Source organism: Heliangelus exortis, chromosome 11 (assembly GCF_036169615.1).
Source record: "Heliangelus exortis chromosome 11, bHelExo1.hap1, whole genome shotgun sequence".
NCBI lineage: Eukaryota > Metazoa > Chordata > Aves > Apodiformes > Trochilidae > Heliangelus > Heliangelus exortis.
In genome coordinates, this window is record NC_092432.1 from 4,361,433 (window position 1) to 4,375,143 (window position 13,711).

A 13,711-nucleotide genomic window follows, 5' to 3' on the forward strand; every position below is an offset into this window, starting at 1 on the left:
TCCGCAGAAAAACACTGGAATAATATTGTTTCCCTGTCTTGGTGTCAGATTAAATCAGAAGCAAGGCCCTCAATACCTGCTTTACCTACTAGTACCTACAGAGATACTTCAATTCTGCCTTACTGCAGCTACAAAGCAAGAGCAAAAATTCAGCAAGCCAGTTGGTATTTGCTCACAGGGATCACAGTGGCTCTCTGTGGTTTTGGTGATGCTACCCTGCAATGAATTGAGTTGAAGACCCCTCCATGGTTGAGGGACTGCATGGGGATTTCCAACTGTTGCCAGAGTGTACCCGTGGGGACAATGGGACACCTATGCAGCACATCATGCCACAGTGCTGACTCTCAAACTCATGACCCCAGGCAACTGGGTCATATTTCGTTTGTTTGTTTATTCGAACGTTTATTCGTTTATTTTAATGAATAATAAAATTAACGAAACACTCAAAAGCATTGCTGACCAAAATGAAAAAAACCACACATAAAATGGCTTACATTTGTAGTGGCTCCATTACTCCAGTCCACTGCAGAACTTAAATCAACCCAGTTATGCTGAGGCATTGATCCAGTACCAGATCAGTTGACACAAAAAAATGTTTCCTAGTCACCATTAGTATAAAATCAGTACAAATCCCTTTGTTTAGATTTACATTTCATCTCACATGTGGAAGCCAACTGACTGTCTGTGGTCACCTAGGTTCTCCCTCCTCTGGACAGGGCTGGTTCCCTCGGGCATTGCCCTTACAGCATCCACACTACAGAATTATGGATCCTCTCATTTCCTGAGTCTGTTTCTCATGCTTTGTAGCATAAATAAACAGATATTTTTAAACCATTTGATCCTCGGGTTAAGAGATTGAGATCAGGTCTATAAATACATGAAAAAGAACCTGGCGCTGACAAAACACACTCCTTCAGTAAGAAAACAAAGGCGTTGCAGGACGCGACAACCCCCGACCCCAACGCGAGGTGTGAGCTCCCCGGACGCTGAGCCTGGGCTGCGGAACGCCATGGGGCCCCGCACCTGGACCGTATTAGCAACTGGAGATGCTCGGAGCACTCCCGGGAACGCCTCCGAGCGCAGCAACCCGCGGAGAGCGGTGGCGAGGCGGCTGGACGGGTCCGGGACTGCCCGGGGGGGGCGGCGGGGAGCCTGGGATGGAGGGATGGGGGGTGGCAGGAAGCCCGGGGGGGCCCCGGCCCTGGCCGCGCTTTTGTGCTCAGCGCCGCGCGGCGCCCGCTGGGGCCGGTAGATGGCGCTGTCGCACCGCGCACTGTGCGCGCAGCGCGCTCCGGGTGCGGAGGGGCCGCCCGGCGCTGGGCCCGGCGGCGGCAGCAGCGATGGAGCTGGGGGGGGGAGTGGAATTTAACTCATGGCACTGAAAAACGGTCAGTTTCTTAGCGAGCGATGCAATTAAAGCTGGGTTTTGGGTTAGTTTTGTTGGTTTTTTTTTACGAGGTTTGTATCGCGAAATTAAATAAATAAAAAATTAAAAATTAAAAATTATCATGAAAGAATGAGCTTGCTGCAAACCCCCTGCAACTCCGGGGAATTCCTGTGCAGAGATGAATATGGATGAAAGTCTATATTACCCCAGGCACCAACTTAACACAGGATGTTTATGAACTATTCCTGAAATGCAGTATATTTACAAATCAAGTTATCCACTTAGGCGAGACACTTAAAACATTTATGTGTTTAGTGGACAGTTATTACTTACCACTTATTTAGCACCAGGTGCTCTCTGCTGTACAAGCCATGCACAAGAAGTCAGTCCCTCCTGCCTGGTCCAAAGTCTGGGGAAGTTTCTTCTGAATCGGGTGGGAAATGATGACAAGGAAACTGAGGAGGAAATAAAAGCTTTAAGGATTTTTTTTTTTTTTTCTACTGGGTCTGCTTATTTGTTAGCTGTATTTCTTCAGAATACCTGCTGGATCAAAGTTCATTTCAAGGAATTTTGATCATGAAATAATCAGCTCAGAAGCTATGCCTTTCTTCCCTTTTTACGTATCTGCATCAGAGGCTTTTTCCTTTTTTTTCCCTTTGAGCACTGGGCAGAAGAGACCATGTACCTGGCCCTAACGAAACCCAGTTCCACACCATTAAAAGGAAGATAAATTGCAATACTCATGAAGGACTAGACCAGCTTCAAAAGATTATTTTTAGTAAACCCCTGAGCCCTAACAATTTGTAAAATGAGAAAAATTCCCTATCAGTCTCCAAGCTGTATTCCAGTACATGAGCTGTATCTCTCTGTACTGGCACTGCACAGCATGCAAAATGTATTGTGCTCTCTGTTTTTGTCTGTACAAGCTTTTCAGTAAGGGCACAAGAAAGCACCCTCCTTTACTCGTACAGAAAGCTGTACGATAATTGATAAGGGAATGGCATCTGTTGCAAAATGCTGCGGTTGCATTTTCAGAAAAAAAATTGGTGACTTTATGTCCACTTTTTTGCACATACGTCCAGTTTTTCCATCTGTAGCAAACCAGCGTTCACTGGACTCTATTTTAGAGCAGGAGAAAACTCCATGGCCAGTCAGTCATCTATGCAGTGCGTGTCCTTGCTGAGCAGAAAGCCGTGTCATGCGAGACACAGCACCGAGCACGCTGCAACTTCAGGGCAGAGGGTAGCAGTTCTTTTCACGAAGAAGAATCTCTCTAACTCATCAAAAGAGAGACAGACATTGTCTGTACAGAGTTTAAAATCACAGCAAGAACTTGTTACCCTTTTGCAACCCCTCTGGACGGAGCTTATGTCTCCGTTCAGTGAAGAGGGAATCGCACAGCCCCTTCCCTTTTAACTGCCTTCCCATCCCTGAGGAGGGGATGAAATTCTGTGCTGTAGAGCAGAGTTCTTTGTTGATTTGTCCCCTGTTCTGTTTTAAGAAGGTTATTTCAAATAGAAGCCACCTAATACAAACATCAGCTCCACAGAAAAAAACATTGCTTAGCTATCAAACATAAAACCTGAGTGCTTATACTTGGTATATTTTGCATAAAATACAATTTTTTTCCTCCCATGCCATTTTCTTTTACAACAGGATCGCCAAATAACCTCTTCACCTATTAAAAGCACATTCTTTCTCATGTAAAAGGGGTGGAAAATATAAATATAGTGGTTGAGTCTTTTTATTACGTGCTACTCCTCATCAAATGTTTAAACTTTTCTCAGATAATCTTGAATTTTTCCAAGTGTTCGGCTGTACCAAAGCAGCAGAGGGACAGAGTCAGTGCTACTCGTGGGCCAGTAATGAGCACCCTCAGTGCAGTTCTGAATTTGGTCCTAGCCCACCAAGTTACTGAGCTTTCTGTTGCATCATTTTTTCTTCATGAAGAAAGTAACTTGTTAAGAAAGGAGAAAAAGGGAGCAGGAAAAAAAATATATAGTTTTAGAAGGTATAATGGTAAAGATAGTGCATAGCAAATAACTCGGCTAAGCTGACCAACATGCATCAAAAACCCAGAACCCCTGAAATTCAGAGGCAAATGTTCTGTCCTTAGCTCAGCCCTTTCAGGTAAGGAAAGAGAGCCCATTCCACACTGTTTAGAGGCACGCTCTTTGCAGGATGTTTGACTGTGTAAATATGAAAGCAGAAGAGCCTACCTCCTTCTCATTAAATTCCCTAAGCTTTAGGGAATTTAAAGACAGACCTTCAGAAGGATTTTAAGCCTGGTGAATATAAAATTTGCTCTTTTTCTCTTTAATAAAAAAAAAGTAGGAAAATCTCCCCCAAACTTCACCTGGATGTTTTAAAGAAGTTTATCAAGCAGATAAACATCTGATGGGATGGAAAATTTTTGTATTTTTTTTTAAATAGAATTTTTAAGCATATATTTTTTTCTTTCCAGTAGGAGCTGGGCAGAAATGGGTGTTAGGATTTTTGATCTCTGCTATGTAAGATGTCAGATGGTTGTTTATTGTGTTTTTAAAATTTATAAATTTATGGAACTGCTTCAACTATCTACAAAATCATTATCCGTTTGATTTCAGGGAGGTAAAAATTAAGTCAAAAGCTTTTAGAAAATGACCTTTTATTTGGTAATCATACCAGAGGTACTGTAGTTCCTCTGTATATATAGTTTCATATATATATATATATATATATAAGATTGCTTTTAATGGGGTTTTTTCATGTTACAGAGTCATCTACTGTGAAGTTAGGTTATTAGAAAAATAATCTCTTGAGAGCTGATTTTACATGGGAAAACTGACACAGGGCAGCATGCTCAGACAAGCTGGAAGCATGCGTGCTAAACCTGTGTACTGACATGTTTGAGGGTTTTTTTTAGAGCTCCTTAGCAAAAATAGCTCATATCTACTGTGAAATAAACTGCTTGCCTTTAATGGTCATTTTCCAAAAGCATCAGCTGAAAAGCGTTCGTCCACATGCTGCACCTGCTAAAATCAGATTAAAGAACAACTGAAGCTGTTTTCTAAAGGACCCATGTCTGGGTAACATTCCTTAAAAATAGAATTGCAATCAGGAAGACTTTTAAAAAGTATTTTGTTATTATAAAATGAAGCAGTTCTCATTTTTTAGATTAAAGAATTATCTAAAATATCAGAAAGATAAAAGCCAGCAGTAAAAAGCAAGTTAAAAGCTTTCCCTTGGTTAAGGTTTAATTCAAAATGTAAAAAATTTTGTAACCAAATTAAAACTATTGCTACACCTAGGAAACCTCCAGTGGCTGTGAATATTCTGTAAAGAATCAATCCTTGCATTCTACTAATTTTTTAGGGCTGAAATTCATCACCCTAGTTCAAAGAATACACATTTTAAGGATGCAGCTGGGCAAATGCAGAGTTATAATATTAATCAGTTTAGTGGTTATTAATTTGCTGCTTGAATACTAGGAAAAAATGTGTGGCACTCAGTATTTGTCCTGATTGCAGGGCAGAAGTGAAATAAAACCCTGATGGACAGAATATTTGTTTTGGTCATTATTAATAAAGCCAGCTGTGATGCATCTAAAATGGACAGATCAGGTATCATTTCTGTTTTAACTACCTGCTTTCAACATTTGTGGTCATTTCAGGTCTCTGTGCAGTTATTTAATGCTGCTGTTTGTGTGTAATACCAAAGTATTCTGTGATACCAGAATTCTCCCAGTTCAAAGGAGATGGCCCTATGGAGCATCTTTTTCCTGTCATGGCTTTTGCTGGAGGCTTTTGTTTAAACCATGCTTCCAGGACACTGCCTCATCTCCCCCACTCTCTCTTCTGCTCACGTGTGTGAAATAACAGAGCAATTTGCAATATAAATTACAAAATCAAATGTTGAGCTTACAAATTGAATATGCATGAAAATATTGCATAATATTACCACCTTCCTCAGCCTAATATAGGTAAATAGGCCAGAAACTTCTATTTGTGGAAGAGTGGATATTTATATACTGTAGATATTAATTACAGTTGGGCTAATATAAAGTTTCTGTTATTAATTCCTTTAGAGTTTCACTGCCATTGTGATTAACTGTAGCCACCTAAAAGCACAACCATTTGGTAATATTCTTAATTACATTGAGGAGACATTCTTCTCACTGTTAAAGCAGTGCTTTATCAAGCACCTTCTAGCTTCTTTTGTTTATTCAAAATAAATATTAGTCCAGAGGAAAAGAAATGAGACACCAATACCCTGAGAATAGAAATGGGCTGTAGAGATTTAAGACTAGCAACGATTTTGGCGAGTGCTTAATTTCTTGTTTGGTTGAAGAAAGACTGGATTGGCTATTGACAGGTCCTATCAATACACAGACCCTGGAGGTCTGGCTATTTGCACATAGCCTGATTGACTTGTCCTTAATAGACATATAATTGTTGACAAATACCTTCCAATGGACTGTGGCAGGCATGGCCAGGCAAACAAAAGAGGTTTCTCTACAACAGAGGCTAAAGCAGAGCAATTCAAGAGATGCAGCACCTTCACCAGGACATAGCTGGCTTCCCCAAAGAAGCTTCTAAAGTAAAACCTGCAAAATCAACACCATTTTCTACCTTCAGCAGCTGGTGGTCAGCTCATACATAAAAAGAAACACTGCCCAAAGAGTGTGTAGGATCCATTCAGTCTGTCCCTGCTTCTAGGCAACTTCAGAAAACCCAGGCACTTAGCGTTGTCTCCCTGACACCTTTTCACGGAGCCTGTGGCTTTGAAAAATATGACTGCATCTTTCCCTATTCCTGCAGCACCCATCCCAGCTGTTATTAGGGACAGAATCTTAGGATAGGTAGACCTTCTGAAGTCCTGACATTTCTACCAGTTCATTAAATCATATTATATCATGAATGTTTACAAGCACTGGCTCGACGTGCGTGGTTTCATTCTTGTAGCCACTGTGGGTGGCTGGTGCCTCTGAAAGCAAGACTGAAAAATGGGTGCTTAATGTCAGTCACTTATTCAAGAAAATTTTGGCTGACTTTCCAAGGCACCTCAGGAAATCTGTGGTGGAGCCTGCAACCTACATCTAAGGATTTAAACATAGCCACATTTTGTGCAGTGCCTTCACACACACAGTTCCAAACAAGAGAATTAAATAATACATTTACTGTGCTATTATTTTCTGTGTTAAATAACAGCACAGAAAACTAAGAGGTGTAGGCAAAGGGAAAAAAAAAAAGATAATAAACTGCATTTATCTGTCCTCAAGATAATAGTTCTATATTAGATATGTTGGGGAATTAATTACATGGATTTTTAGAATGTTTAGTACATTATAGGCATTGCAATACTTGTCACAAGACAAAAGGCCATTGAAATGATGCAGTACAGCCTTAGGCAGCCATAAAAGAACAAATTGTTCAAGTTTGTGCATCAGTGCAAGATCCAAAGAACCCTGGCTCCAGGAAAAATAGCAGTAAAATTTAGAGATGTACCTACTCTCTGGATTTATCCAGAAGTGGACTGAAACCTGGATTCTGGCCTTTCAGTCCTGGTTTTGCTGTGCCTGCCTTTCCTCTTGTCAGCAGCAAGGAGTGAGAAACCACTCCTGGAAGTTTGCTTTGCAGGATTTCTTTCCTTGGTCATTTTGGATTTAGTAATTTCTTCCCCCTTGGGATATGGTGCCTGTCCAGTAGAGTAACACCCTTATCCTGTGGGGAAAGTGACTTGCAGAGAGAAGAAAGAGGTGAGGGAGGAGGGTCAGGAAGGGTGCTTCTTATATCTCTAAGCTAATGTCTTCAGCCTCCCACCTCTAAGCTCCCCCACCTCTTTCCTCTCAAACTAATAAAAACAACCATTAAAAAAAGAGAGAGAGAGAAAATACACTGCAGACTGTGATCACAGAGGCAAGCAAAGTAGGTTACAAATTAGTGTGACACCATCAAGGTGACACTGTAGACAACCTCTGACACCTGACATAAAGCTGAATGCCTTGTGCCAAAAAGACCTTGAGCCTTGTCTTTGATTCTTATTGATCAAATACATAGATTAAATACTGTATCAGATGGCAAGGCAAAAGCCTGGGATTCTGCATACAGCAAAGACCCTCAGACATGAAAGAAGAGATAAACAGCAGAGATAGAGATAGAGAAGGAGACAGAATAATTGTATTGTGAATAAACAGATGTAGGCTGAGGCAGGCAATCTTATCTGGCAGATGGGCAGGGCTTTTAGTACTTACTGCACTTCTTACAGGTCACGAAATCCAAATGTGAATAATATTAGAAATAAGGGACAATGTATTTACCCATGTTTTTGCAATCCCCAAACATTCCTGAGCATGGGCATCCTGTGACCAGCTGCTTCAAAATGGTGTGCGCGCCCGTGTGTGTGTGTGTATGTCCATTAATTCAGAATTACTCCAATTACGAGCTTTTGATGCTCCAAACCTCTCTTTCTAACCCAAAAGAGATGGAGAGCCCTCGGCCTGTCCAATCAGATCATTTTCCCTCCTGCCTGCAGCAGATGTAAGCAATTTACTTTTTTATTTCTGCATATTCAGTGCGAGCGGAGCTGTTGGTGACTTCTCACCCCGGAGCCTGCAGGATTCTAACCCTATCAAATTAAAGCATTTTGCTCACTTATTCCCAAGCGCTCGGCTGGTGCTTAGCAGGCCTCCCGCTGCATAGCAATGGCGGGCGTTCGTGTCCGCTCATACCCCAAGCCTAATCAGAGATTATTAAGGAAAATATACAGTGCTTTAATTTGATGAGACTGGTTATAGGTACTGCAGTTAAAGGTCACACTCTTGCGTGTATCTCCCTCAGTCACTGTAATATTTCCCTCTCGCTTGACAATCCTCAGCTCCAAACAATAGGCCAAGAAGACACGTTTATTTTTGTCACGCTGTGATGAGCTCAATAGGGACAAAAATGAATTATTTAAAGTTCGCATAAACAAACAACCCCAGGCCAGGTTCCCCTTAGCCCACTCACCCCCTCTACGTTTTGGCACACGTGTGTGTGCGCGCACATGCTTTATCTTTCTGCTGCCTTTAAAGAGCATGCGATAAAAACCTTTCTTACTTGGAAAGCAAAGACTTTTAGTGTCAAGTCCAGATATGATGATGGTAGCCAGTGACCGCTGCCTGCTGTTGGCTACCGGGCAAGACCCTGCCCATTCACACCTTGCAGAAGCTCCTGGGTCCGTCCCAGTGTCAGGTGCCTGGAAAGGACTTTTCATCTTAGGCTCTAAAAGCTTTCCGCACCCAGTAGGAGGTAATGGAGCTATCCAGAGTGAAAGAAAACAGACTCACAGTCTGATACGGCAGGCTCCAAACCTTTCTGCTGACACAGTGGGAACTGAAGGGGTTTGAGCTCATTCCTGTGCAATTTAAAGGTTGAGGGAGTGATGGAAGTGCATCAAGTCCAACCTGTCTGCCTGTGCCATGGCAATCGGCTTGTGGCCTTGTCTAAATTTACACTGCTTCTAGCAGAGGCTCTGTGGGTGTGGAAAGGGGGGGGGAGGGGATACAACAATTTTATTCTTCTGTCAGCCTTAACTCTGTTGCTATCTGTTCAAATAGCAAGGTGGTTTAGTCTCCTGTAAGAGCTGTGTGGTGTAGAGGGGAACAACGAGCCAGTGAGAGGCATTAATTCTAATCTCCTTTCGAGCCTAATGGTTTGAGCATATGTGTCCATGCAGCAGACCAACAGCAGGCTTATTTACCTCCAAAATTTACATGAGAATTGCTTTATGCAGCTGTATGTAAAAATTCAAACCACACAGTGTCACTGTATCACACAGGTCAATCCAAAGCCCAGTGGCATTATAGCAAGAGACAAATGCCTCATCACTTCACCAGGGTTTCCTTTAGGACTCAAAGTTGTTCTATTAAAAATTAAAACCAACAACAATAATGTGAACCTATTTCCACTGCTACTCCCCTTCCAGATTTCCCTCCTCATTCCTCAAAGGATGCAAAGATTCTGAGGACCTGGAGCCCAGCCCTGCTTTTGCCCCTTCTCAGCTGTCTGCAGGCAGGGCTGCAAAGGACGTCAGGATTGGGCCAGCTTCATTTTGCGTCTGTGAATAATCCCGTTAGCTGATCCCCAGGCACAGACTTTTTATATACACAGCACTGATGGGCAAAGGCAGAGGAGTTCACCGAGGTGGGGTTCAGTATTTATCCTACACAGAAGCAGACAGAAGCAGGCTGCTTGGGATGCTACAGGCATCCTGATCTGTCTGGTAAATTGCTTGTGATTGCCTGGTTCTTGGTTTGTTTTTCTATCCCCCCCCTCCCCCCTCCCCAGTCTGATGGGTCTGTGATATCTCCAGAAAAGCCACAGCTATATGTGCTGTGGAAATAAATGCTGAATGCATTTTTTTCTTCAAAGAAACGGGGAATCCTGCACTGCAGGAGCAATCAGGATCTTTCAAAATCACCTCAATTCTATTGAGCTACACTGATAGTATACAACCTTTTGCCATACAAAATCCATTCTGGTTCAGGATGTCTAATTCTACATGTTTCTCAAGTAATCTGATAAACTTTGACTGGTAAATTTGACTGGTATTTCTAGCATGAACATGGTCAGATCCAGCATTAAAAGTCTCCGCAGTGGAACTCTCAGAAAACGAAAAAAGGGCAAAAAAGTTACCTCCATTTTTTTTAAAACTTCATAAAAACTTTTTTTCTGCGGAGGCTTGGGACAGTTCTTATTTTAGTCTGAACCAATTATTCAGCCTTAATACCTGGACCCTGGTATGCTTCTGTCTTTGATCAGAAAGAACTTGCCTGAAGGCCAGCTCAAGAGAGGTTCAAAGTCAAATGCTTTGATTTAAACCACTCTGCTCCCATCCATGAAAGAAGATAAGAAGAAACTCTCTAGTATAAGACACAGATAAGTGCAATGCTGCATGTCACATGCAGTATTACAGTGCAAAGCATACGAAGAGAGATGTTTCGGGGAGCAGGGTACTTAAAACACAAATCACCCGAACAATCCATGGTTTTGGCAGTGGATAAAACACCCTAGGGATCAGAGCAAAATTCTCTGGCCTGTGAGAAACTGCACATGCTCCACAGTAATGCAAGAAACTGAGATTTTCAGCACGACCAAGGACCAAGACTCGAGATGCTTGTGATCTGAGAGCTTCTGGAATAACATTTACAAGGGTCTGCTAGCATTGTATGGAGGATGGGATGCTGCTGGACCATTCCAGCTCTCTGAACAATTATTTCTTTGAGATGTTCCGGGACATCACTCCAAATAACCATTTACCTATGTAACTATAAAGATCTTTCCAGAGTTTATAAAATCTGAAGCACACTGGAGATCCTCAATTTAGTATTTTAGTGACCAGTTGGATGATAACTACTGTCTGTCATGGAAAGGGACAAGACTGGCCCAGAAACTACCCTGGATTCTGCACAAACAAAGGGAGAACAGCCTTCTGCTCATGGCAACTGGAGTTCATTGTCCTTTCCTGCTTCCCTCATGTATCCTAATGAGTATTTCAGCCTTTGAATTCCCACATGCACAAGAGGAAAAAATTCTCCTTAGGCTTCACACAAGAAATAAAATGCATGAAATGTAGTATCAAAATACTGCCTTCCAGTGATGGTGTCATCAGTTTATTGCTTGGGTTGTAATCACACTTCATGGGAGTGATTATTTCCCCACCATGTACAGCAACACGACAGGCAGGCTGCACTGTCTGGATATGAGGGGAGATGATTTTTCCCTGTTGCCACTGAGAACTTCACTTTGTTGACAAGAAATAAGGGAATAAAAGGGAGAAGAGCTATTTCAGACACCTTTTTTGACTTCTGGTGAATGAAAGTAACTTTCCTTTAACTATTGGTGCTGTGGTGAATACATTTAGTCACTGTATCCTCCTGCTGGGTCTTTTCACTGGGGAGGTTTTGATGGCAGAGCCTTTCTTTTCTCCACTGACTGGGTACCTTAGGCATTTTCCTGTCTTATGCTTTTCATTAATTTGCCCCTATCTCTTCTGGTGTCCTGGTAATTCAAACAGAAGCCCAGAATTCATTGCAGTATAACATAATTCAATTAAAGCTAACCAGATTTGATTTCTTCCTTGGAGTGGGGCCTGGAACCTCTTGGGCTGTACCAGTGATTTCAGCAAGACTGCCCTGGTGTGCAAGCTTTGCAGATGAAGATCTCCTTTCAGGTTGTGCTCTGATGGGGGGTTGGAAACAACCACAGTGACGTGTTCCATTGCTGCTACAGCATCACACTGCACGGTGTCACACTGCTGTACACCATGCTCACACCAGCACCAGTGGCATAAACAAACAGAAAAGCTAAGTGTTTCTGACTGAAAGAAGAAACTCAGGCCACAAAAAGGGAGGAGTCTGAAGACAGGGCTGTAAAAGTCTTCTTCCTCTCAATGCTCAACCGACGAGAATCTTGATTTAGAGACGATGTTTTCCTCATTCTGACGACCAAGACATTCTTTCTTTTCAGACTCTGGAAAGGTCTGTTATACATGTGTAATACCACAAAAGCAAAAGAAAATCAAAACCAACACTCAAAAAAGCATACTGGGGCTACAGAGATGCAGTACAAGAGATAAGAGCATCAGAAAATTAAAATATAGGAGAGGATAAACAAAAGCAGGAAAGAGAGGGCACAAGAAAAAGAGAATAATTAAGAAATAGCACATGCTCTATGAAGCAGGAAAGTCCACCTCGTAAAGAGCAACACTGGGCACTCTGCTCAGGGTAATTCTGGAAGTTTTGAGACAAGAACGAGAAACTAATTTCCAAGGCTTACCTCAGATATCTGGTGCACAGCTTCTCAGAAGACCACAGCTTGCTGCCATCAGCCAAATGCATCTTCCAAGAGATGAAATAAAACTAATACAACCTATCCTGTTAAACTGTCCAGCCAGGCCAGCAAGCTGATCATTTTCTGCTTATCAAATTCTACCTCTGTGAAAGCTGCTTGCTATGCTGCTTCATCCAAACCATGGCTTGATGGACTCCACATACTTCCACACATACCAGTATGTGTGTGTCTTGAATTCAAGCAGAGATTCATGTCTCATATAGATACTGTTAAAGAGATGAGAGAACTGGGAACTTCAGAAAAGTGTTTGACTTTGGGAAGAAAATTAACCAATCACAGTATAATTTAAGTGAATGGAAAAAGAACAAGGGAAGAAGAAATGAAAAGGAAGGAAGGCTCTGTGGGACAGGATTGTTGAGAGTACAGAAATACACAATTAGTTTTCTAATAGAGTGGCAATGTCAAATATCAGGAAATTACCAAAGATATTGTCATTTTATAAATATACCTACATCTAAACAGGAAACAAAATTTAAATGTCTGTGCATTTTGTCCATAAGACTGGATGATCTCTAGCTGAGAAAGAACACATGAAATTGCAGATCCAGTACCAACTGTCAGTAGCTAACAGAGCTAGTGAAGTGCTGTAACATGGGGAGGGAATAGCAGTACCTACCCCCTTTGTAGCTACTTCTTCTACCTTGTAGTATAATTTTCTTCTTCTAAGAGTAGATAAAGGGGATTTAGTGAAGACCTGTCAGTCAGTCCTTAATAGCTTACTACATTTTAGAAGAAATTTGAAGAAAGAACCAAAAGGAGTAAAGGGCAAACATTTATCATATGGGTTTCCTGCAGCTAGACTGTGCCAGGCTATCCTGAGAGGTTTTTTGTAAAAATTATTTTTTATATTAAAATTCTTAAAATGTATCCAGTCTTCATTAAAGTATTTCAACAGATGCCACTTGGGAACTACTTAGTTCACTGGGAGAAAATAGAGAACTAGTCAGAACCATAAGGTCTAGGTTGGTGACACGGGAAGTGAAGATGTAATATGCTGCAGGGGGAAACATGGGGCTGGAGGGAAGATATTAGGGGAGTAGCTCAAAGATCAGCCTTTGAACTGATCTCATTTAATGGCTCATTAATAAACTTGGTACAAAAAGTAAGAGTGTTCAAGTGAAATTTGCAGATTGCAAAAAGTTGGGAGGCACCATCAACACAAATGAAAATCGCAATATCATACAGAAAGAATTGGATGACCTTGAGGACAGAAGTAATAGAAATGGGATGAAATTGAACAGTGCAAAATGCAAGGTCATGCACTAAAGGACTAATAATGAGAATTTCTGCCAGAAGCTGTTGGGAATGACAAAGGAGGAGAAAGACCTGGGTTTGCTAGTTGATTACAGGATAAATATGTGCCATAATATAATGCAACTGAAAAGACAGATGCAATCCTAGGATTCATCACCTGTAATAGTGCTAATAACGAGAGGAAAATATTAATGCTGCT

The 13,711-nt window shown here is 41.7% G+C and overlaps 1 long non-coding RNA gene across 2 annotated transcripts in view; it reads right to left on the reverse strand.

Moving 5' to 3' along the window:
- LOC139800799 (uncharacterized) overlaps positions 1-1,864 on the reverse strand; it is a 54,781-nt gene extending 52,917 nt beyond the window's left edge. For both annotated transcript variants that reach the window (XR_011727939.1, XR_011727940.1), the window contains exon 1: positions 1,721-1,864. This is a non-coding gene — a long non-coding RNA (uncharacterized lncRNA). The remainder of the gene's footprint in view (positions 1-1,720) is intronic.
- Positions 1,865-13,711: the final 11,847 nt, after the last annotated feature.